This window comes from Nycticebus coucang, chromosome 9, assembly GCF_027406575.1.
Source record: "Nycticebus coucang isolate mNycCou1 chromosome 9, mNycCou1.pri, whole genome shotgun sequence".
NCBI classification, from domain to species: Eukaryota; Metazoa; Chordata; class Mammalia; order Primates; family Lorisidae; genus Nycticebus; species Nycticebus coucang.
In genome coordinates, this window is record NC_069788.1 from 3,368,964 (window position 1) to 3,391,292 (window position 22,329).

At 40.1% G+C, this 22,329-nt stretch overlaps 1 pseudogene; it reads right to left on the reverse strand.

Moving 5' to 3' along the window:
• Positions 1-880: 880 nt before the first annotated feature.
• The window catches only part of LOC128593884 (T-complex protein 11 X-linked protein 2-like), a 39,149-nt pseudogene continuing 17,700 nt past the window's right edge, over positions 881-22,329 (reverse strand).

Consider the following 22,329-nt stretch of genomic DNA (forward strand, 5'->3'; position numbering starts at 1 on the left):
TCATCAACAGTTATTCAAAAGGTTATCCTTTCCCCATGGGGGACTCTTGGTGCCTGGGTCAAAAATTATTGAAAATGAGTGGGTTGATTTCTGGGCTTTACATTCTGTTCCATTGGTCTCTGTTTCTGTTTTGATAACTAAAGCTTTGCAATAAAATTTGAAATCAAGAAGTGTGATATCTTCAGTTCTGTTCTTCTTGCTGAAAATTACTTTGCTTATTAGGGGTCTTTTGTGGTCTCATATGAGTTATAGCATTATTTTATCTACTTCTGTAAAAATGCCACCAGGATTTTGATGGAGATTGCATTTAATTTGCAGTTCAGCAGTGGCAGAACGGATGTTATAACAATATTAATTAGTCCATTCAGTGAACATGGGCATTATTCCATTTATTTGCATCTACTTTAATTGATTTTATCAATGTATTATAGTTTTAGATTATTGATCCTTTGCCTCCTTGGTTAAATTTATTCCTAAGTATTTTATCTTTTTTGATGCTACTTAATAAATGGGATTGCTTTCTTAATTTTTTTCACACAGTTTGCTATTAGTATATAGAAACACAATTGATTTTCATATGTTCATTTTTTGTTTTTCTTGCAGCTCAGAAGTTTATTAACGAAGGGGGTTGGGTCAGCTGGTGTTTACATGCTGACCCCTGCAGCCCTGTATCCCGGCTGTAGTGAGGAAGATGGCTGGCTTCTCTGCTGGCCACAGGTGATATCATCTCAGGAACATGCTGAGCCCTCTCTCCTGGGTCCCTGTTGCCATGGCCGGAGTCCAGCACTATCAGATAGGTTCCACTTCTGTTTCTTGTGCTTGAACTAGAGTATCGACATTTTTTAGGATCCCAGCATAGTATGGGCCAAATGCCTGCTGATTATGATGCATCAGCTTGACAAACTTCCGGCCTAGTTCTGTCAACTCTCCTTTGATGTGATTAAGGCCTTCAGGGAAGTGTAGCAGAGACTCCTGCATGCCACGAACCAAACGGCATTGAGAAACAAAAGGAGGCGCTGATCAATGATACTATGAACACAGTTTTCTTTCTTGGTGATGCTCTGGAGTTGTCCTATAAGACATACTGTGTTTTCACTGCTTAGGGCAGTAAAGCCCAGGTCCTTGAGGCCACAGTGAATTTCCTGAGACACCTGTTCACTCACATTCAACATAGCTTCTTCAGGCTTGGAGTTAAATTCCTCAGTCACAGCCTTGGTTATGCATTTCAGTTTATCCACAAATCCAGGTGAGTTGAATAAAATTGAACCAGAGAAACTTCTAGTCACTGGTAAGACTGAGGCCAATATAGTCAAGTGGCGCAAATGGGACCCCATTTCCTGGACCCGGATTCTGTCCATCAGCAGAGTCTCAGGGAATTCTTCATTTTCAGGATCCCAGAGGAGGAGATTCAGGTAGCCCTGGTATAGCACCATTATGGGATTGGGAGGATCTGAATTCTTAGCTGCCTTGTCTGGAGGTGAACAGGCCATGCTGGAGGAGCTGGGGATGTCAGGAGCATTCAGACATGGTGTAATGAGGTCTGTGGCTGCTTTGGTTAGCCATTTCTTGGTGTAATCAAGGAGATTGGGTTGTTTGTCAAGGAGTTCCTGGAATTTAGCTCTTTCATACTGGATGGAATATTCCTGCAGGTAGGGTCGAATGCTCTGGATGGTATAGTTCGCCATGTCCATTTTCATTAGGCCCAGAACATGGCAGCTGCCCCTCAGTAACTGTGCTGGATCTGTTATGCTCTGTAGTTTCTTTACTGCTTCATCTCGGACTGGTGCACATAGCAGGGTCATCAAACTAAGAATGTAGCTAGAGAGACGAGAGACGTCTAGGGCTCCAGGTTCTGCTTCTTGAGGAGATCCACGTCCAGAGCTTCTTTAATCTCATTTTTTAGGCGGATGTGGCGTGGTAATAGCAGTGATAGCAAAACCTCCTTAACTTCTGTCATAAGTTCAAGAGCACAAGTGAATTTGGGAGGATTACTCAAGAGTTGTTCTCTTAAATGGTCCCAAAAAACATTGTACAATGTCTCCATGAACCTGTCTTCCAGACTGTTTGGAGATAAACATTCTCTTCCATGTAGAAATCTTGGTTTACCATGATTTCAGGAGCAATGCTCATCCTGGAAACTTCGTTAATTGTTTCTATTAGACGAGGAGAGTCGTTATTTAAACAGAAGTCTTCCTCTTCTTGGTTCTTCTCTGATGTTTCAGAATTATGGGCTCCACACTTTGCTTCATTGGGATCATTTTGGAGTACAGTTTCCTCACTCTTGGGCATCTTGATGTTATCTCTTCCTCTGTTCTGGACCGGCTGCCCCGTGGCTCCATATGTTCATTTTGTATCTTAAAACGTTTACTTAGTTCATTTATAAGTTCTAACAATTTTTTTCTTTTTTAAATGGAGACTCTGAGGGTTTCTAGCTATTGGGTCATGTCATGAACTAAGAGACAGTTTTACTTCCTCCTTTCTGATGTGGACAGTTTATATTTGTTGTTGCTGTCCAGTTGCTGTGGCCAGGACATCCAGGATTATGCTGCAAGGAAGTGGTGAAAGTGGGCGTTCATTTCTGATTCCTGAACTAAGCTTTCTGCCAGGAGTGTGATTCTGTGACCATTCCTCATACACTGTGTGGTCTTTATCATGTTGAGATTCATTCCTCTGTGCCTAATTCCCTGAGAGTTCTTTTCCCTTTTGCTTTGCTTTTTTTCCCTTTGCCTAATTCCCTGAGAGTTTTTTTAAAATCATAAAATGATGTTGAATTTACCAAACGCCTTTTTTGCATGTATTGACATAAACATATAATTTTATCCTTCTTAATGTTGAGTTTGTATTTTTCGATTTGTGTATGTTAAATTATTCTTGCATCCCAGAGATAAATCCTACTTGATCAACACATATGATTCTTTTAATGTGCTTTTTAAAAATCAGTGTACTTCTATTGAAGATTTTTGCATCTATGTTCTTCAGGGATATTGGCACATAATTTTCTTTCCTTGGAATATCCTTATCTGGCTTTGGTATTAGGGTAATGTAAACCTTGTAGAAAGTTTAAAAGTTGTCTCCCTTCTAATTTTCTGGAAAAGTTTCAACATTGGTATTAAGTCTTTATGTTCATAGAATTTACTAGTTAAGCCTTCTGGGCCTGTGGGTTTTTTTTTTTGTTGGGGAACATTGATGACTGATTTTGTCGCCTTAGTCATCGCTGGGTTGATCAGATTTTCTATTTCTTCATGATTCATTCTTGGTGGGTTGTCTGTTTCTGCTAATTTGCCCATTTCTTCTTAGGTGATCCAATTTGCTGGAGAGTAATTGTTTATAGTACTTTTTTCTGGCTCTTTTTTTTTTCCTATGGCGTCAGCTGCAATGTTTTTCCTTTCCTTTATATTTTTGTTTGAGTGTTTGCTCTCTTTTTTCTTAGTTTAGCTAAAAGTTTGCCAATGTCACTTAATTTTTCAAAAAACAATTCTGAGTTTTGAGATTTTAGATTTTGTCTTACTATGTACTTAATTTATTGCTCCTGTAACATTTATTATTTCACTCCTGCTATTAACTTTGTGCTTAATTTCTTCTTGTTTTTTCCTAGTTCTTTGAGAATTAAAGTTGTTCATTTGGGATCTTTCTCTTTTCTTAATTTAGACATTGATAACACTAAACTTCACTCTTAGAGCTGCTTTTGTAGCACCCTGTAAATTTTAGGGTGTCCTGCTTCTACTTTTGTCTGTCTCAAGATTCGTTTGTTTGTTGATAGAGACAGGATTTTCCTCTGTTGCCCAGGCCACAGTGCAGTGGTGTAAACACAGCTCACTTGAGGCTTGGACCCCCAGGCTCAGGTGACCCTCCTGCCTCAGCCTCCCGAGTAGCTGGGACTACAGGCATGTAGTAGAGACAAGGTCTTGCTATGTTTCCCAGGCTAGTCGTGAACTCCTAGTCTCAAGCAATCCTCCTGCCTTGGCCTCCCAAAGTGCTGGGATTACAGGCATGAGCCACTGTGCCTGGCCTCAAGATATTTAAAAAACATTTCTTTTTAGACCCATTGATTATTTAAAGGCATGTTTCTTAATTCCTACTTTCACACCTTGGTGGTTAGAATATACACTTGGTCTAATTTCAGTCGTCTTAAATTTGTTAAGTTTGTTTTGTGTCTTAACAGGATATGTCCTGGAGAATGTTCCATGTGGTCTTGGTAAGAATATGTATCGTGATGGTGTTGGCTAGAATGTTCTGTATGTGTCTGTTAGGCCCTTTGTTCCATGATATTGTTCATTCCACTGTTTCCTTGTTGATTTTCTATCTGGATGATCTATCCATTGTGGACAGTGAATGTTACAATCCCCTGCTATGATCACCTTGTTCTTTATTTCTACCTTCATTCTGTTAATATTTGCTTTATATATTTAGGGTTCTCTATTGTTGAGCACATACACAGTCATCCCTCACTGTCCTTGGGGACAGATTCCAGGACCCCATCCTCAGAGCCTCAAATCTCTTATGTAAAATGAAATAGTATTTGCACCTGTATACTCTAAATCACCTCTGGATTACTTAGAAGACCTAACACAAAGGAAAACTCTTCTACTTAGTTGTTAGACTGTATTGTTTAATGGAATAATCACAAGAAAAAAAAGTCTGTACACATTCAATACAGATGCGACCATTGTAGGCCTAACTACATTTTTGATTCATGGTTGGGTGAGTCTGTGGATGCCAAACCCATGGATATGGAGGGCCCACTGTGTTTATAATAGTTGTATCCTCTTGTGGAATTGATTCCTTTATCATTCTAGAATGATGTTCTTGTCTCAGAACAGTGTTTAACTTAAAGTGTATTTTGTCTGATATAAGTAGAGCTGCCCTTGGTTTCTTTTGGTTACCATTAACATGGAATAACTTTTCTCACATCGTCGTTTTCAGCCAACGTATATCCTTAAAGCTGAAGTGTGTCTTGTAGATTGCAGGTGGATGGATGGACCGTGTGTATGTTTGTGTGTGTTTAATCCATTCAGCCAGTCTGTTTTTTCATTGGAGAATGTAATCCATTTACATTAAAAGTAATAATTTACAGGTCAAGACTTACTATTGCCATTTTGTTCACTGTGTTCTTGCTATATGGTGGTTCCCTTCTTTCTTTCTTTCTTCTTCTTTTGTGATTTTCCTTTGCTATTTGATTTTGTGTAGTAGTCTCTGATTTCTTTACCTTTTGTGTATCTATTATAGGTTTTTTTTCTCTGTGATTACAATAAGGCTTATCTAAAACATCAGAATAGTTATAACAGTGTATTTTAAAGTTATCACGACTTAATTTCAATTATATACAAAGACTGTACACTTTTGCTCCCTCCTGGTTTATGTTACTGATTTTACAATCTGTATCTTTTTATTGTGTGTATCTATTAAGAAATTATTGTAGCTATAGTTATTTTAATACTTTCATCTTTTATACTAGAGTTGAAAGTTGTTTGTGTGCCAACATTACAGTACTACTAGAGTCTTTTGAATTTTATTCTTTCTTTATTAACACCTTTGCTAGTGATTTTTATACCTCCCTATGTTCTCGTGTTGCTGGTCAGTGCCTTATCAATTTGAAGACCTATGTTTAGCATTTCTTGTAAGGTAGGTCTGGTTATAAACTCCATCAGCTTTTGTTTGTCTGGGATAATGTTCATCCCTCCTTCGTTTTGAAGGTCACGTCTATAAGTCCTGATACTTACTTTACTGTGACTGAATAATTCATTCTCTGACTGAATAATTTTAAATGATTTATCTTTGAGTTAACTGACTTTTTCCTTCTACTTAATCAATTTTTCCTATTGAAGCTTTCTGTTGAATTATTTATTTTGGACATTGTATTCTTCAGCTCATTTGGTTCTTTTTATGTGGTTTCTATCTCTGTTGAACTTCTGATGTTGTTCATGTGTTCTTTTCCTGGTTTTGTTTAGTTTTCCGTATTCTCTTGATGTTCACTGAGTTTCTTGAAGATGATGATTTTGAATTATTTGTCAGGTGATTTTTAGATCTCCATTTCTTTGGGGTCAGTCCACTAAAGCTTCAAGGATCTATTTTGTTACTGGGGTGATGTCATACTTGCTTGATTCTTTGTATTTCTTGAAGAGTGTGTTGCAGACTTTGTATTTGATGAAGCAGTCACCTCCTCTCGTCTTTACTGACTGACTTCAGGAGGGAAAAACCTTTGCCAGCAAGCCCAGCAAGAGATTCTGAAGGTCTCTCAGACCTTTGCTATGGGTGTACCAACTCTACTCCTCTTGTGTGCTCTGCAGAGGATAGTCTCAGGGATTGTGTGCCTTCTCTTGATCCTTCAAAGCCAGGCCTGGTGCTGGTTGCCTCTATTTGTTTTCCCTAAGTCTGTCCTGAAATGCTCGTGGTTGAGTGCCTTCTGTCAAAGCAGTGAAGTTGATCCACACAGCAGGTGGATCTATGTGCTGTCAAGGAGCTCATGTGAGCTGTGCATGTGAATACACAGAGCAGTGCTCACTGTAAGATCCACCTGCCGTGTGGATCTATGTGCTGTCACGGGAGCTGTTGTGAGCTGTGCACGTGGATACACAGGGCAGTGCTCACTGCGTATGTGGGGAAGCATGACAGGGGCTTGACATGTTTGTCAGCTGCTGCGATTGCACGATCTTCAGGGAGGTCATTCAGAGGGCTCATGTGTCAGTCTCTTGGTGGCACCTGAGAAGTGGTTAGCAAGATCTATGGCTGGTCTCTTCAATAAATCCACTCTTGCTTTTATTTTTATTGGGGTGCTAAAACCTCAGACTCTGGGGTTCCCTCCCCGAAATATCCTCCATGAATGATTATAAAATTTTTAATTCTTTGGCGCATGAGAAAAGAAACCTCCCAATCCATTGTCTTATCAATATCATTCCCTGCTTTTTTTTTTTTCCCATTGGGTCCAATTATTTATTGACAAAAAGTCATTTGGCCTTCAATTGCTTACCATTTATAATATGGTGAAATGGTTTTTATTAGTTAATAGCCAATTTTTAAAATTAAATCATAGCTGTGTATATTAATGCGATCATGGGGTACATTGTGTTGCTTTTGTATACAATTTGAAATATTTTCTTCAAACTGGTTAACACTGAAGTCTCAACTCTCTGTACCTGTGAGTGTGACCTTGTTCAGAAGTGGGGCCCTTATAGAAGATGGACTGAAGATGAGGACTGGGTCCTCATGAAAAGCAGAAGCCTGGACATAGAGGCACAGTCACATGGAAAGAACAGCAGGTGCAGATGAGGAGCCACGAGCCCAGGACCTGGGAGCCAGGAGCGAGGCCTGGGGCCCATCTTTATAGAGCAGCCGGGGCATCACCCTGCTGACACTTAGGCCTCAGACTTCTGGCCTCCAAAACTCTGAGATGACAGATTTCTGTATTTTAAAGCACTCAATCCTTGGTACCTTGTTAAAGCTACTCTAGACAACTAACATGGAACTATATTATTTAGGAATCCATACTTTGCACAGTTGGCCCATGTGAGCACTCCATGTTGAAAGTTCTAGTTAGAGGATTTTAAAAAGGAGTTTGAGGGGAGACAAACTGTCAAGGTCACATTCCTAGAGGAGTTTATTCCAGAAAGAGAAATGAAAGAGTTGTTTGGGCTGACACCTGCATTTGCTGTGTCTGGCCCGTGACAGTTACCTGTAACTGATGTACAACCCTGGTGGGCTTGGGCATGACTGGGAAGTGTCCACTACTCATTCATTTCTGTTCATTGAATCTCAGCATATTTAATATGCCAAGATGCAGAGTAATAAAGATAGAGCTATGAGTAAAAGTCTGCTGGGAAATCAGTAATGAAAATCATTTTGTGGGTGACAGCAATTTCACCCACTCACATCCACTGGGAAGCTCTCTTCATGGAGACCAGATAACCCCCAGGCGGTGGTGGTTGACACGTCCGTCTCTCCCCTTCCGTCGTGGTTGCTGTGCTGGCCGGAGCGTGGGCAGTGGCTTTTCTGCTTTGTCTTCCCCTGGGAGCAAATTATCTTAAGAAAGATGACAGAGAGCAACGTCGTCTCCTTTAGTGGAGAAATGCCATAGTGAATAAAGAAACAAAGAAAAATTCTCCTGCTTCCAGTGTGATCTGTGGTTGCAATCCCACAACCCAGCTAGACACAGCTTGATTAATTTTACATCAGGGTTAAAATGCCCCTGGACATTGAGTGCAGCTGAGAAGGAATTTTTGTGCCTGAATTAAAGCAAATATGAAAAGTGAAGAGGCCTGACTAAACCCTCTCTCACCATGCCGTTAAAATCAGTGTGAGTCACAAAGTAAAAAAAAAACAAATAGTCTCAAGAATATGTGCTTCGTAATCATCCATGCCAATTCCCTTTAATGGGAAAAAATAGCTGACATACGTTACAGACTTGTAAATGGGGTACGAAGTCAGATGGTGGTGTGCACCTGCTGGGTATAAGGACTTTGTCAAGTCAGATGGTGGTGTGCACCTGCTGGGTATAAGGACTTTGTCAGGCCCCGAGAGAAAGGCAAAGAAGGGCAAGGCAGGTTTCTGCTCCCATGAACCTGAGTGTTTCAGAAGTCAGGACACATACAGTTAAAATGCTAGCAAAAGACTGGATAATAGATAAGCTGAGCCACAGGTGTGATGTAGCAGACAGTAAATGCTATGGGCATTCAAAAGAAGTAAATGTGTCAATTCAATCATTTTTCATTCATTCTTTTGGTCAGTGAGAAAATACTACTGTTATATGCCTGAGCAAGAGGAACAGCTCACCCACACAGGACCTACTATGTGTGCCGCATGCAGTCAGCATCACAGATCACGGCCTCCTCTGTGATCTTACCTTCTTATTTGAGCTTTACTTTAACCCTATTTTACAGGTGAGGAAATCAAAACTCAATACGCAAATGACCAAACCAACTACTTCCAGTGAGGATTAGAGTTAGACCTAATGGTGTAGTCTGAGTTTTTAAGAAATGACTCAGAGGTGTGAGGTCTGGGTGCTTGAGAGGCTCCAACCTGCGATAGTCAGATGGTGGGTGTGGGTTTATGGGAGATGGGGGATTTTATTTTAAGTATATTAAGTTTAAAGCAATGGAGAGGTGTCTGTGTGACCCATCCACTGTGGCTTTGGAGACTTTCATCTTTGACAGCTAAAGATTTGGGAGTCATCCTTGCAAAAATGATCTTTAAAGCATTAATGAATTTTCCAGAAGAGGAAGTATAAATATGCAGGAGAGGGAACAAATGTTCCAACTCTGTGAAAAGCTTGGAAAAGATTGACAAGTTGGGTGAGTTACCAAAGATGCAAGCAAAGAGGAGAAAGTCAGAGAATGCTGCTCATCCCAGAGGCCGATGGAATTACTTCAAGATGAAACATACCGAAGGCTGCAGAGAACAGGAGAAAGATGGCCCAGCTGAGGGCCTCTGAGGACAGCAACCAAAAGCTGATTTGTGGTTCCTGGAAGGGTCCGTGCCGGAGGGAGGGGGAGCCAAACCAGATCATAGTAAGAGATAGGAGCACAGCAAGGCATGAGGGCCATGGACATAAACTGCTCAGCTGGGGAAATGCAAGACGTTTAGGTGTAAAAAAATCTTTAAAGCAAAAAGAGAATTATCCCGTGTTGTGTCTGCACTTAGTCCAAAGAATTTAATAAGATTACTATTACCCTGCTAATGAAAGGGAAGCGGTGCGCTCCTCTCCTGGTTCTATAATTGCTCTCAGGCAAGGTTGGCAGACTGCTTTGGGGAATTATCTGGAATCTGATTCCCATTAGGTTCAGAATGTAGTCATCATCATGGAGCAAAGACCGAGCCGTGGAAGAACAACATGACCAAGGTCGTGCGTGCCCCGGAGGTGCTCTTCTGTGGCAGGCTCAGAGTCTCTGTGAACGGTCTGTGTTCATTCCCACCGCCCAGCAGGCCTCAGCGCATGTGACCGCTTAACAACACTGACTGAATGAAGCAGGAATGTGTTCATCGTGAAGATAGGATTTTGTTGTACATACTTTTTTAGGAGTCTTTAAGGCCCACTTACCTGATGGGTCCCAGCAGTGGTTGAACCAGAAGGTTGACGTTAACCGGCTGACTACAGAAGTGACCGTGTAGTTAACGGTTTTCTGCCATTCTCCAATTTGCCACCTATGTGCAGGCTTTGAGAGCTGAGATGAAAAAATATTTCAGGTGGGCAGAGTTTAGACCAAAAGCAGATAAGACATTATCTGTTATTCCTCTCAGAATGACCAAGTCGTATGTAATTTATAATTTATATTCTGCCACTTCCAGAATGGGCTTGATGTGCCATAGAAAATTATATTATTGTGAAAGTTATAATTAGGATCAGAAAAAAAGAGCAGAGCAGCAAGTCTACAGGACCAGGAGGAAGACAAGCTTTCTGACTGCCAACACGGACCCTTCTCCACAGCTGGACACTGAGCCCGCTTCTGCACTGGGTCTCCACGTAGCTCCAGCAAAGCTAAGAATTTGGATATAATATTTATTATTGGTTAAAGGAAATCACTCACATTTCCCTAAAGTCAAGTCTCTCCCTGGAACCAAACTTTGGGAGGAATCACCATATAGGCTCTTCTACAGTAGTAATTTAATAAGATTAATATTACCCTGCTAATGAAAGGGAAGCAGCACTCTGAAAGTGAAGTCTTCTGTGTCATTAAAGAGCAGAATGTCATGGAAGAGAAACGTCACTGCAAACCTAGGTACACCATGCAACAAAGCCCCTTCTGTGTTGCCCTCTGTAAAGGCAGAACATTAGCTTCAGGGAAGTTTGATTGCACCTGGGAGAGGCTGGTTGCCAGATAGCTAATTGCTTTCTTTGGAAATGTTTATGTACTTTCGAATTATGAAAGTAATTCATTTATACAAATTTAAAAACAAAGTTATAAAATAAAACTCATTTGTAATTTTATTCATATTTGTTATATTACCTGCAATGAATAAATTCATGTGTCTATACACGTGAATATAAATTTATGTATGATATACAGATAAATATGTGTAGGATATAAATACACAGTATATATAAACTGTTAGAATTGAGACATAGCTTTCTGTATATGCCTATAGAGATCTATAGTTGCATATTTCTCTTCCACTAATAGTAAATCATGACCATTTCCCCAGGAAAACTATTTTAGTGGCTAATAATTCTTTATATGAATAGTCATAATTCATTCAACTGTTTCTTGGCGGGAAATTTACTTTCTTAAAGACATTATCACTTTGTGATATTTTGTTGCAAACATTTTTATAGTTTATGATTTGCCTTTTAATCTAAACTTTTGGTGTTGGAAACTTGTTATTGAATCAGTCTTTTGCGTTCTCATTTTGCTCCCTGATTTTTATCTATGAAGTCTTTCCCCTCAGATTTAGTTATTTATTCAGCTTTGGAAAGCTGAAATTTAGTGAGAGGGGTGCTTATCCCCACTAAAGCCTAGACTTAAGCAAGTTATTTTTAATAAGAAAAATATAATAATCTCAGTCAGAAGGATGTAACTTTAAACAGTGAAGAGGAAAAAATATGGCCCAAAGGCTGAAGTCCCAGGGCTTAAGAGATAGGCTTTCTTTTGCGTTTTCTTCTTTGCTAATATACTTAGAAATTGCTTCCCGACTCCAAAACTCCATTAATGTGTCTCTAAATTCTCTTCTCATTCTTTCAGAGTTTCACCTCTTACACTCAAATTTTATTCATTTGGTTCATTTAACTTGATGTATGCTGAGATCTACATTATTTTGTTTCAAAATAAACCGCTCGATGCCATTTATTAAAAATAGGCTCTTTTCCTATGGACATGAAGTGGTATTTGCTTATATTCTGTTATACACCATTTGTTAGGATCCCACCAACCCCCTGCCCAGTATTTATTGCCAAAATTGTGTATAGCTTTTCCTCTACATCTTTGTCACTTACATTTTGTCAAAATTTTGACATTGGGAATGCATTGGTTTCATTCAATGTTTTTAAAATAGCATTTTGCATTTTTTGGTATTCTAGAGCATGAGAAATACCTGTTATTTGATGGTTGTAAGATCCTACTTATAAAAAACCATTGGATTCTAGAATCTTCTTTGAAGGCAATTCTTCAAATTAAAAAATAATGTCCATAGTTATGGGCCTATTAAGGTATTTCATTTCCGTTGAGTCCATTTTGATTATATTTTCTCACAAAAATTATGCTGCACACACAATATTTAGAATTCTATATAATTTAAGACATTTGTTTTTTTTTTCAGGATATTTGTGTCAGTATTCTTTCATAATTTAAATTTAAACATCCTCATATTTCTTGATTATAAGTGCTTTCTCATTACTAATGCTTGTGTTTTTTCTTTTCTGCTACGTTTCTCAAAGAATACTTTTTTTTTTTTTTTTTTTTTACAAAGAACTAACCTTTTTTGTCTGGCTGGGGCCAGGTTTGAACCCGCCACCTTCAGTATATGGGGCCGATGCCCTAATCCTTTGAGCCACAGGCACTTCCCCGAAGAACTAACTTTTAAAATTTTTAAATCAGTTTCCATTGTGTTCAATTTATTCTATTATTTCAATTAGCATAATTCCCCCCCCCAAAAAAAAATCCTTAGGTTTTGTTTTCCTGACATTTTGGGTTTGAATAAAACTTTGAAGAGTGATTTTATAAATAAACTTGGCCATATATCTGAAGTTTCTATTTTTGTTTTCATCCTCATTTTCTTTCTTTCTTTTTTTTTTTTTTTTTTTTTTTTGTGGCTTTTGGCCGGGGCTATGTTTGAACCCACCACCTCCGGCATATGGGACCGGCGCCCTGCTCCTTGAACCACAGGCGCCACCCTTCATCCTCATTTTCTAAATCAATGTTTCTCAAGTAATAAGTCTCGGCACTGTAAAAAATGTTGACATTAAACCATATCCATTGACGACTCATAAAATCAACTTGCAAAATCATAAGAGTGTTAAAGAAATAATTATACATGTGAAATACACATGTATATAAACTTAAAATATTTCATGAATTATTATCTACTTTTACTATGAAGAAAGCAATCTGGTATTTTCTATTTATAGACAGGTTTCTGAATGGGAAGACTTTTGCATGTTATGATTCTGACAAAGGTCTGATAACTAGAATCTACAGAGAACTCAAATTAATCAATAAGAAAAGATCAAACAACTCCATTTCTCTGTGGGCAGGAGACTTGAATAAAACTTCTCTGAAAGTGACCAGCGAGTGGCCAACAAACACATAAAAAAATACTCATTGTCTTTAATCATCAGAGAAATGCAAATCAAAACCACTTTGAGATATTACCTAACTCCAATAAGATTAGAGATTAAGAGAAAATTAAGAGACAACCCACATCATGAAGTCCCCAAACTGCAGATGTTGGTGTGGTTGAGAAGAGACGGGAACATTTCTACACTGCTGGTGGGACTGCAAACTAATACAGCCTTTTTGGAAAGAAGTATGGAGAATCCTCAAGGATCTAAAAGTTGACCTTCCATTTGATCCTGCAATTCCATTACTAGGTATCTACCCAAAGGACAAAAATCATTTTATAACAAAGACATTGGTGCCAGAATGTTTATTGCAGCCCAGTTCATAATTGCCAATTCATGGAAGCAGCCCAAGTGCCCATAGACCCATGAATGGATCAACAAAGTGTGTATGTGTACACCACGGAGTATCAGTGATAAAAGGAGATGGGGACTTCACACCATTTATGATTACCTGGACGGAGTTGAAAGACATCCTTCTTAGGAAAGTATCTCAAGAATGTAAAAAAGTACCTAGTGTGCTCAATATGAAACCAGCATAAAAACACAGTCTCTTATGAGTTATAAAACACAAATATAGTCTAACAAGGGGGATGGAGGGGGGAAGGGAGAAGGTGTTTGGTGGGAGGAGGAAGGGCATTTGATAGGATCTCAACTAATGTGCACAATGCAAGGGTATATTTGTCAACAACTAAGAATAAACTGTAAATGTCTTACCACAAAAAATAAGTAAGTGAGGTGATGGTTATGTTAATCAGTTTGATTTAAGCATTCCATATTGTATATCGAACTATCACATTGTACCCCATAAATGTATACAGTTATGATTTAATAAAAAAATTTAAAAAATACTATTATGGTCTAGCAAAGTGATTTGTATATATGTTCATATGGGTAAACTCTGGGCTATGATGTGAAAAGGCTTTTTTTTATATGGCAGGTTGTAGTACAGAGAAAATTGTTGATGTCTCTGACCTACAGCAACCCGGCTGTCCCAGCATCTAGCCCAGTGGTTCTCAACCTGCGGGTCGCAACCCACTTTGTTCCATTTGTAACAACGAAGCAATTAGGAAGGTTGAGAACCACTAGCCCCTGGCTCCCTGGCAGTTGTCCTCTTGTGTGTGTCCCTCTCCACTGGTCCTACTGGGCTTCTGTCCCTACCATGCTTCTTGGCCATGCTGCATTCACCTTTACGACCAGGCTTTACAGATGCTGTTCTGTCTGGGACTCCCCAGGTCCCTGGTTCATTCCCATTGCCTCTCTGTCTCCATCTCCCAGGAATGAGTATTCTTTTCGTTTCAGGTCAGTCCCAAAAGGGGAGTGTCATGATTTTACTCATTGTCTCTTAAACCTCATAGGAAACAACTTCCTTAGGGAAACCTTCTCCTACCTCCTGGTCAGGTCCAGCTCCCCGCACATGCCAGCAGAGCACCATGGACGCTCTCTTTAGTCCTGTGACTATTTGTCTTCCGCCCACAGTGCAAGGCTGTAGTAGATGCCTCGATTTGTTTCCTTTATCTTCAGCGTGTTTTGTATAATGGGACCCAAGTGATTATTTACGCATGCGTGTGATAAATGAATGTCTATTCACAGGTTATTTTGTCTTTGTCTTTGTTTGGGAGGGTTGTTTTTGTGTTTTTGGTTAATTCTGTGTCTGACTTCTTGTTTCTTTTTGCTCTTGCATCCATGACAGATTTTTTACAGCAGGCACAGTTCTTAGACGGTCACTCAGTATTTTAAAATTTGCTCTTTACTTCTACCTTCTGAAATAGCTTCTCAGCTAGATCATTCTTTTTAATTAATGGATTTAAGCTGTAAAATTCTACGTGTATTTTTTATTTAGTGCTACCAGACTTCAAACTATACTATAAATCTATAGTGACCAAAACAGCATGGTATTGGCACAAAAATAGAGAGGTAGATATATAGAACAGAATTGAGAACCAAGAGATGAACCCAGGCACTTACTGTCATTTGATCTTTGATAAGCCCATCAAAAATATAAATTGGGGGAAAGATTTCCTATTTAACAAATGGTGTTGGGAAAATTGGCGACTTGTAGAAGACTGAAACTGGACCCACACCTTTCACCATTAACAAAAATTGACTCTCACTGGATAAAAGATTTAAACTTAAGACATGACACTATAAAGATTCTTGCAAAGAGTGTAGGAGAAACACCTTAAGAAATTGGCCTGGGAGAATACTTTACGAGGAGGACCCTCCCCTCTTGCCCCCATGCAATTGAAGCAACACCAAAAATACATTACTGGGATCTGATCAAACTAAAAAGCTTCTACACAGCCAAGAACATAGTAAGTAAAGCAAGCAGACAGCCCTCAGAATGGGAGAGGATATTTTCAGGTTATGCTTCTGACAAGTGTTTGATAACCAGAATCCACAGAGAACTCAAACTTATTAATAAGAAAAGAACTCGTAATCCCATTTCATTGTGGGCAAGGGACTTGAACATAAGCTTCTCTGAAGAAGATAGGCACATGGCCTACAGACAAACTTGCTATATTTTTAATTTCACTGTGTTATCTTGTCATTCCTTGTTACTTTCTTATTTATTTATTTTTGGAGACAGAGTCTTACTCTGTCACCCTGGAGAGTGCCATGGCATCATAGCTCACAGCAACCTCAAACTCAAATGATCATCCTGCCGCAGCCTCCTGTGTAGCTGGAACTACAGGTGCCCACCACCACACCTAGCTAGTTTTTCTGTTTTTAGTAGAGACCAGGTCTTTCTCTTGCTCAGGCTGGTCTTGAACTCCTGAGCTCAATGGCTCCTCCTACCTTGCACTCCCAGAGTTCTGAGATTACAGGGACCTCCTTTCATGTTATTGAGGAATCCCAGCAGTTTTATAAAAATTGCTTCCTTTTTTAATCATAACTTGGTTTCTAAAATGTATGTATTCTTGCAGGGCTCAGGAGAATGATACTGCCTTCATCTGAGCTTGAAGCTTTCCTCCCCACCTGTCTCCTTTTTCTTTAATGTGTGTGCTACTTAAGGCCCCCCCTGGGAGCTGTAGGCTTTCAGAGCTGCAGCTAGAGCCATGGTTTTCCACCAGCGTGCCCTGGCATACTAGTGTGCTGTGGGAAGATCTTAGGTGTGCTGCGAAGATCTTTAAAGATGATCAATTAAATTATTTTTGAAAGAAGTTCGAAGCACAGTAAGTATATCTGTTTTCTTACTCTTGTTTTTTTGATAAACATAAGTTAGTGTGCTGTGGAAGCTTCACTGTAGGGTCAAATGTGCTGTGAGATGAGAAAGGTTGAAAACAGCGGGCTAGAGGGTGACATAAGATGCAAAATACAGCCACCTACCAAGGCTCTGCTGGCATGAGACAGAACGTCTTCCATTTCATGGTCCAGTTCTATGACACCCATGATAATTTCCCAGTATTTGTATAGAACTATTGGATGCAAGTGTGGAGATGGAATTTGTGTTTTGGCAGGTTCGGGTATCTGGTGGATACTGGCAGGGCAGCTCTGCTCACTGCTCCGTTTATGAGAATGTGCCTTTCTGACTCTGGGGGGATGGGTGGGGTGTCTTGAAGTTCCTTTCTGATTTATTCTCTTCCTGGGTCCCTGGCGGCAGGTTCAGCCAGTTGTTTAATGAAGTAAAATGTGGACACATGAGTGCTTTTTCTCACATCAGCATCAACGTCTTTGCAGTTGGTCAACATTTTTCACATGTGAAGGCGACCAGTTAACCCGCTAACTTGGGTCTTACTCATGTGTTCTTGACTTGATATATTTTAATGAATATTGGGCAATGAAATTAGAATCACAACGTTGCATTTCAAAGCAAAGTTCACAGATTGTTTTTAATTGTGAGAGGCTGAAGGAGCTCGCATTTTGACATCAGGCAGGACGTGAGGCTCTTTGTGGATGTGCTGTTTGAAGTGGGCGCAGAGTTGTGCTCAGCCTGGGCAGGTGCTGAGAAGCCTGGAGTGAGGCTCCTTTCTGGGGGATACTTTCATGTCATGAAATCAATCAGGTGTTGTAGCTGTAGCTTTCCCTTCCAACAGAGGAGCCTTTTAGAACCTACAAAATCTGAAGAGCTTGTCCCATACTATGCCTCAGTCAAAATGCCAACAAGACCCTTAGCATCTTTATTTACCTGAATTCCCCTAAGTGGTTAAATTTGTGTGATTAAAATTGCCAAGTTGGCATATTTTCCTGGTAGCCTTTGGGATATCTGAAATAATGGAAGGTCTCTACTGTTGTATATTCATTTATACATAAGTTCTGAAGCTTTCTCCTTTAGCAGATGATGCCTGGGCACGCAGGGAGTTTCCCATCTGAGTTTTCTTGCAGCTTCTTCTGCTTGTCAGCCTGGCACTCGGACTGTGATATCCCAGGGTTGTCTAGTTTTTAATAGATATTTATGCACTTGTCATTTGTTTCTTACAAATTTTACCATGGGCAACAACTTCCAAAAATAGTTCTATTCACTTTTGTCACTTGTCACTGAACCTTCCTTTCAGAGCACTCCGTTCAAAGTGGGTGTGAACCTTGTGAGTCACTGAGCGATTTAAGTGAATGTGACATGGGGACATGGCTCGAGGGGAAAGAGAAGACTGTGCTTTTGCCTATAGGTATTGTTAAACTAAGACATAGGATAGACAACTTCATTTTCCCAGAATAGATGTAGTCCAGACTGGTTTCAGCCTGTTTCCTATCCGATATATGTATTTAAAAGAAACTTTCTTTTCCACTGAAAATTTTGAATAGAGAGCTGTCAGTTCTTCATTATTAATCTCCAGTGGGAGAGGTAAAAATTGTCATTCCACCCTCCCCAGCTCGGGCCTATTAACATAACTCCCTCTGTAGGTGTGTGGTGACAGTGTCAGCTGTGCCAATCAAGTTCACACTAAGTTCTAGGAAAAAAAACAAAAACACACTTTCACAGTTTAGCAGTTTCCAGTGAAGATAACCCAATGAAATGAGTTCGCACATTTAATACTACTGACCCTTTAGAAGCGTGTGTCACATTACATTTAGATTTATCTTGGAGATTGCGTTTCACATTATGAAGCTGTAATGATGAATGAGCTTAAGAAACTATGTTCCTTTATTTTTTATTAATGCACTCTCATAGTAAGGCCTGGAGAGGATGTGTGCAGGATGATCTAATAGGCTTAGATTTCCTATAGATCAAAACTTGAACCAGAGACTGACATAGTTCACGTTATCTGCCAGCCTTGTGCTGTGGTCCTTATGTGGCCTCCAGTAACAGAATTCAAGGTGCTGTGTGTGCCTCATTTCAGATCTCACTAAGTCAGGACCACTGTTCACTTTCCTCTTCTAAGATCAGATTGAGGAGCCATCCTCTGTGGGTCCTCCTCAGCCACGGCCTCCTGCCCACTCCCTCCAGATTGAAGGAGGATGTTTGGCAATGTGAAAAGAAGATCTGGATCACGAGGGACAGACGAGACTTGATATCTGGGCCAAAAGTGGGCAGATGTGCTCAGACAACTTGAGAGATTAATAAGTAATCTCTCAAAGGGCAGAAACAGTAACTTTTTTCAATAAGTAGAATACTGCTGTGCAGTGTATGAGCTAGACAGCCTGTGGGAAGGAGGGTATAGGGGACTTCCTTTATCCTTATCCAAAACATATCTCAACTCGGAAACACAGTCCAGAGGCTTCCATCTGACCTGACGGAACTCAGACAACTTGCCAGGAACAGGTGCAGCTGTCATTACCTCGTCTCTTGCAAATTTCCATTTCCCTGCTCCTCACATGAGTTTGAGAATTAGCCCCTCTGAATCTAGTGATGTTCCCCTGGGGGCTATGAATACTACAGATTTATATGCTGACTTTGTCAATATGTCAAATTCTATCAAATTCACTTCAACTGAGGCTCAAATGCCTTTGGCCGGTGGTACAACTGGCTTTGTTTGTTCCTCCTTGGTAGGGAAAGTCCTATCTGCTCTCCATCCAGCTGCATTCTGCAACTCATCTCTTCTGGCTGATGAGCATGACTGAGGCATTGCAGCCAGTGACTGTCACCTTGATGAGTTTCAGCAAACATCAAATGAAAAATGCAAAACTCAATGGCACAGCTGGGGGTTGGGCTCACATTTGCAATGAAAAGACGAAATGGTTTCTGATGTCAGTTTCTTGCAGTTTTGCTTTTAATATAGCATTTATGGACAATGAAATGCACAAACCTTAAGTAGATACTCATGAGGTTTAACAAATCTATATACTATGTAACCCCAAAAAGTCTTGGAATGCCCTCTCCCCATCCATCCTCTACCCGTCCCTCAGAGGTAACCATGGCTCTGATCGTTTTTCACCATTGGAGAGTTTTGCCTGTTACAGAATTTCATATGACTGAAACCGCTCAGTGACCAGGCCTTTGTGTAAGCTTTTGCTGGTAGTTGGCTAAGGTCACCGTAACAGACCCACATGGGGAGCGATTTGAACAACACACATGTGTTTCCTGCCTGTTCTGGAGCTGGAAGTCCAGGACCAGAGTGTCAGTGGGTCTGGTTTATCCGCGGTCTTCTCTCAGGGTTCGCAGATGGCTGCCTGCTCACTCTGACCTCAGGGGTCACACCTTGATCTTTATGTTGTCTGTGTCTTAATCTTTTCTTCTAAAGACACCAGCATGTTAGATTAGGCCTACCTATGAGACTTGGCTTTACCAGTAACCTCTCCAAAGGCCCCATCTTCAAATATGCTCACATTCTGAGGTCCTGTGGGTTGGGACTTCAAATTACGAACTTTGGGAGGGGGCACAATTCAGCCCACAGCAGATTCTTTCAAGCATTAAGATGTTTTTGAGATTAATCTATGTTGTTTTTATGAGTAGTTTGTTCTTTTAATCATTGAATAGTGTTCTGTTATATGACTGCATCACAGTTCATTTGTTCTATGAACAGACACTTGGGCTATTTCCAGTTTTGGGTTGTTATGAAAGAAGCGACTTAAACATTATTATACAAATATTTTTGCCTATATATATATATACACACATACACTTTTTTTTTTTCCATTTTGACCAAATACCTGGAAGTAGAATTGCTAGTCATAGGAGTGAATATTTATTTCATTAGAAGCGTCTCCAAAGTTTTCCAGGGTGCTTTTACTACTTTATGTTCCCACCATTATGACAGTTGGTGACAATTCTCACCAACTTAGTCCTTCTAAGTTTATTGGGTGGTGTGCGGTGTGATCTCCTGGTGGCTTCAGTTTGCATTTCCCCCCAGTGAATAACAAGGTGGGACACTTTTCCATGTGCTTATCGGCCATTTGTGTGTTAGACCATCTTGAGTCGCATTCAACAGAGCACCTAGAAACGCACAGGAGATATTTATGTGAAGCCCAAGTTCTCAGGGTATCCATCGCCTAAACCATCTAAAGACTCAGCTCTCCGGGGTACGTCTTGCACTGGTCTTTGTGGCCTGAGTGTCCCATGAGTGGCTTGAATAACTGCAGGTGCAAGCTGTCTACGAGCATGGCCTTGACCTGGAAAAGAGAGAAGGACGGGTATGTTGAGAGTCCACGTCTCTCTGTTTATCCATTTACTGTTGCTTCAAATCACAAACATGTGAGAAGAGAGAACTAGAATTAAAATTGGCTCAGATGACAACTGGACAGGCAGATGGAAAGCCGGGATAGCAGATCTCTATCTCACAGCACTTGCCAATATAAATTCCAGATGGATAAATTTAATCTATTTTAATTATTTTTAATCAAACACATATTCATTTTTATAAAGTCAAACATTTCTTTAACATTCGTAATGAAAATATTAGTGCTTCATCCACCTCTCTCACCCTCCTCTGATCCTGCTGCCCACAGACGTCCACCTCCAACAACTTCTACTATGCTCAGTTTTTGTTCCTAGATAAAATATGGCTATTCGGCTATTTGGTTTGATCAATCGTAGGCGTTATCTGTTGACTTCCTGCCATAATAGATGAAAGCTTATTCTTTTGAAACAGTTCCACTCCCCTCAGTTCCTTCTCCCCTAGGAATATTGAGGTTTTGGTTAGATCAAGTCAATGTTTAAATTATTATAACACGCTAATAGGGTTTGCCGCTCTGCCAACAGGTGTGCTGTAATAATACAACAGTTGCATTTATCATTCAGCGAGTTCATTGCTCAGTTCCCTTTTTGAATTTCAGTTAGGCTATCATCTAAAACTACTAGTTACTAGGGCAGGGACAGTAGTGGGTGAATGCCAAGGAATGGAATAGGGAAAGAATGAGGGGAGGGCTGGGGCGTGCTGTTTAGGGCAGGGCTCAGCCGACTGGCAGATTCTTGCTAGCCATGTAACCTTGAGAAAATTTTTTAACTTTCTAACTTGTCTCAGTTTCTTCATTTGAGAAATAAGAATGACAGCAAATATAACTTATGGACCACCTATCATGCACCAGGCATAACAGACGCATGATTTCACACTTGGATCAAAATTATTTTATATGTGTTTTTCAGATGAAGAAATTGAAGCTCAGATTGTTCAGCTGAACAGGTCAATGCTTCATAACTAAAGAAGCTGAGATAACGGACATGTAAACGAGATGGTGCATGCAAAGTGTGTTGCACAGCCATGGGCACGGGGAAGGTGGTTAATGCTACCTGTTATCAGCTTTGATCTGCACAGCAATTGGCATACAGTAGCCATTCCACTGGTGACGACAGTTATTATTTATTTTATGCAACAGTTTTCCTCTTGTCAGTGAGATAAGCATAACTTGAATTTTTAACTCACTTTCTCATCCAATTTATTTTCATTTGTTTATCAAACAATACAATGACATTACAGACATTGCAGCCATATAGACTTATAAGGAATACATGCAAGCAAACTGTCAATCAGAATTAATGTGTGAGGCAGACGTAGGTGCTATAAGGGTACTTGGTGGCCCCAACATGATCCTGTAAAAATTAGGAAAGACTTCAGGAAGAGAAAAGTGTGTGGCTGAAGGGATGGGGGTGGGAAAAGGGGAGATGCTCCAGGCTTAGGGTTCATGAAGAGAGAACAAGAAGTACCTAGAAAAAAGGGGTGGCTCACGTCTATAATCCCAGCTGACGGGAGACC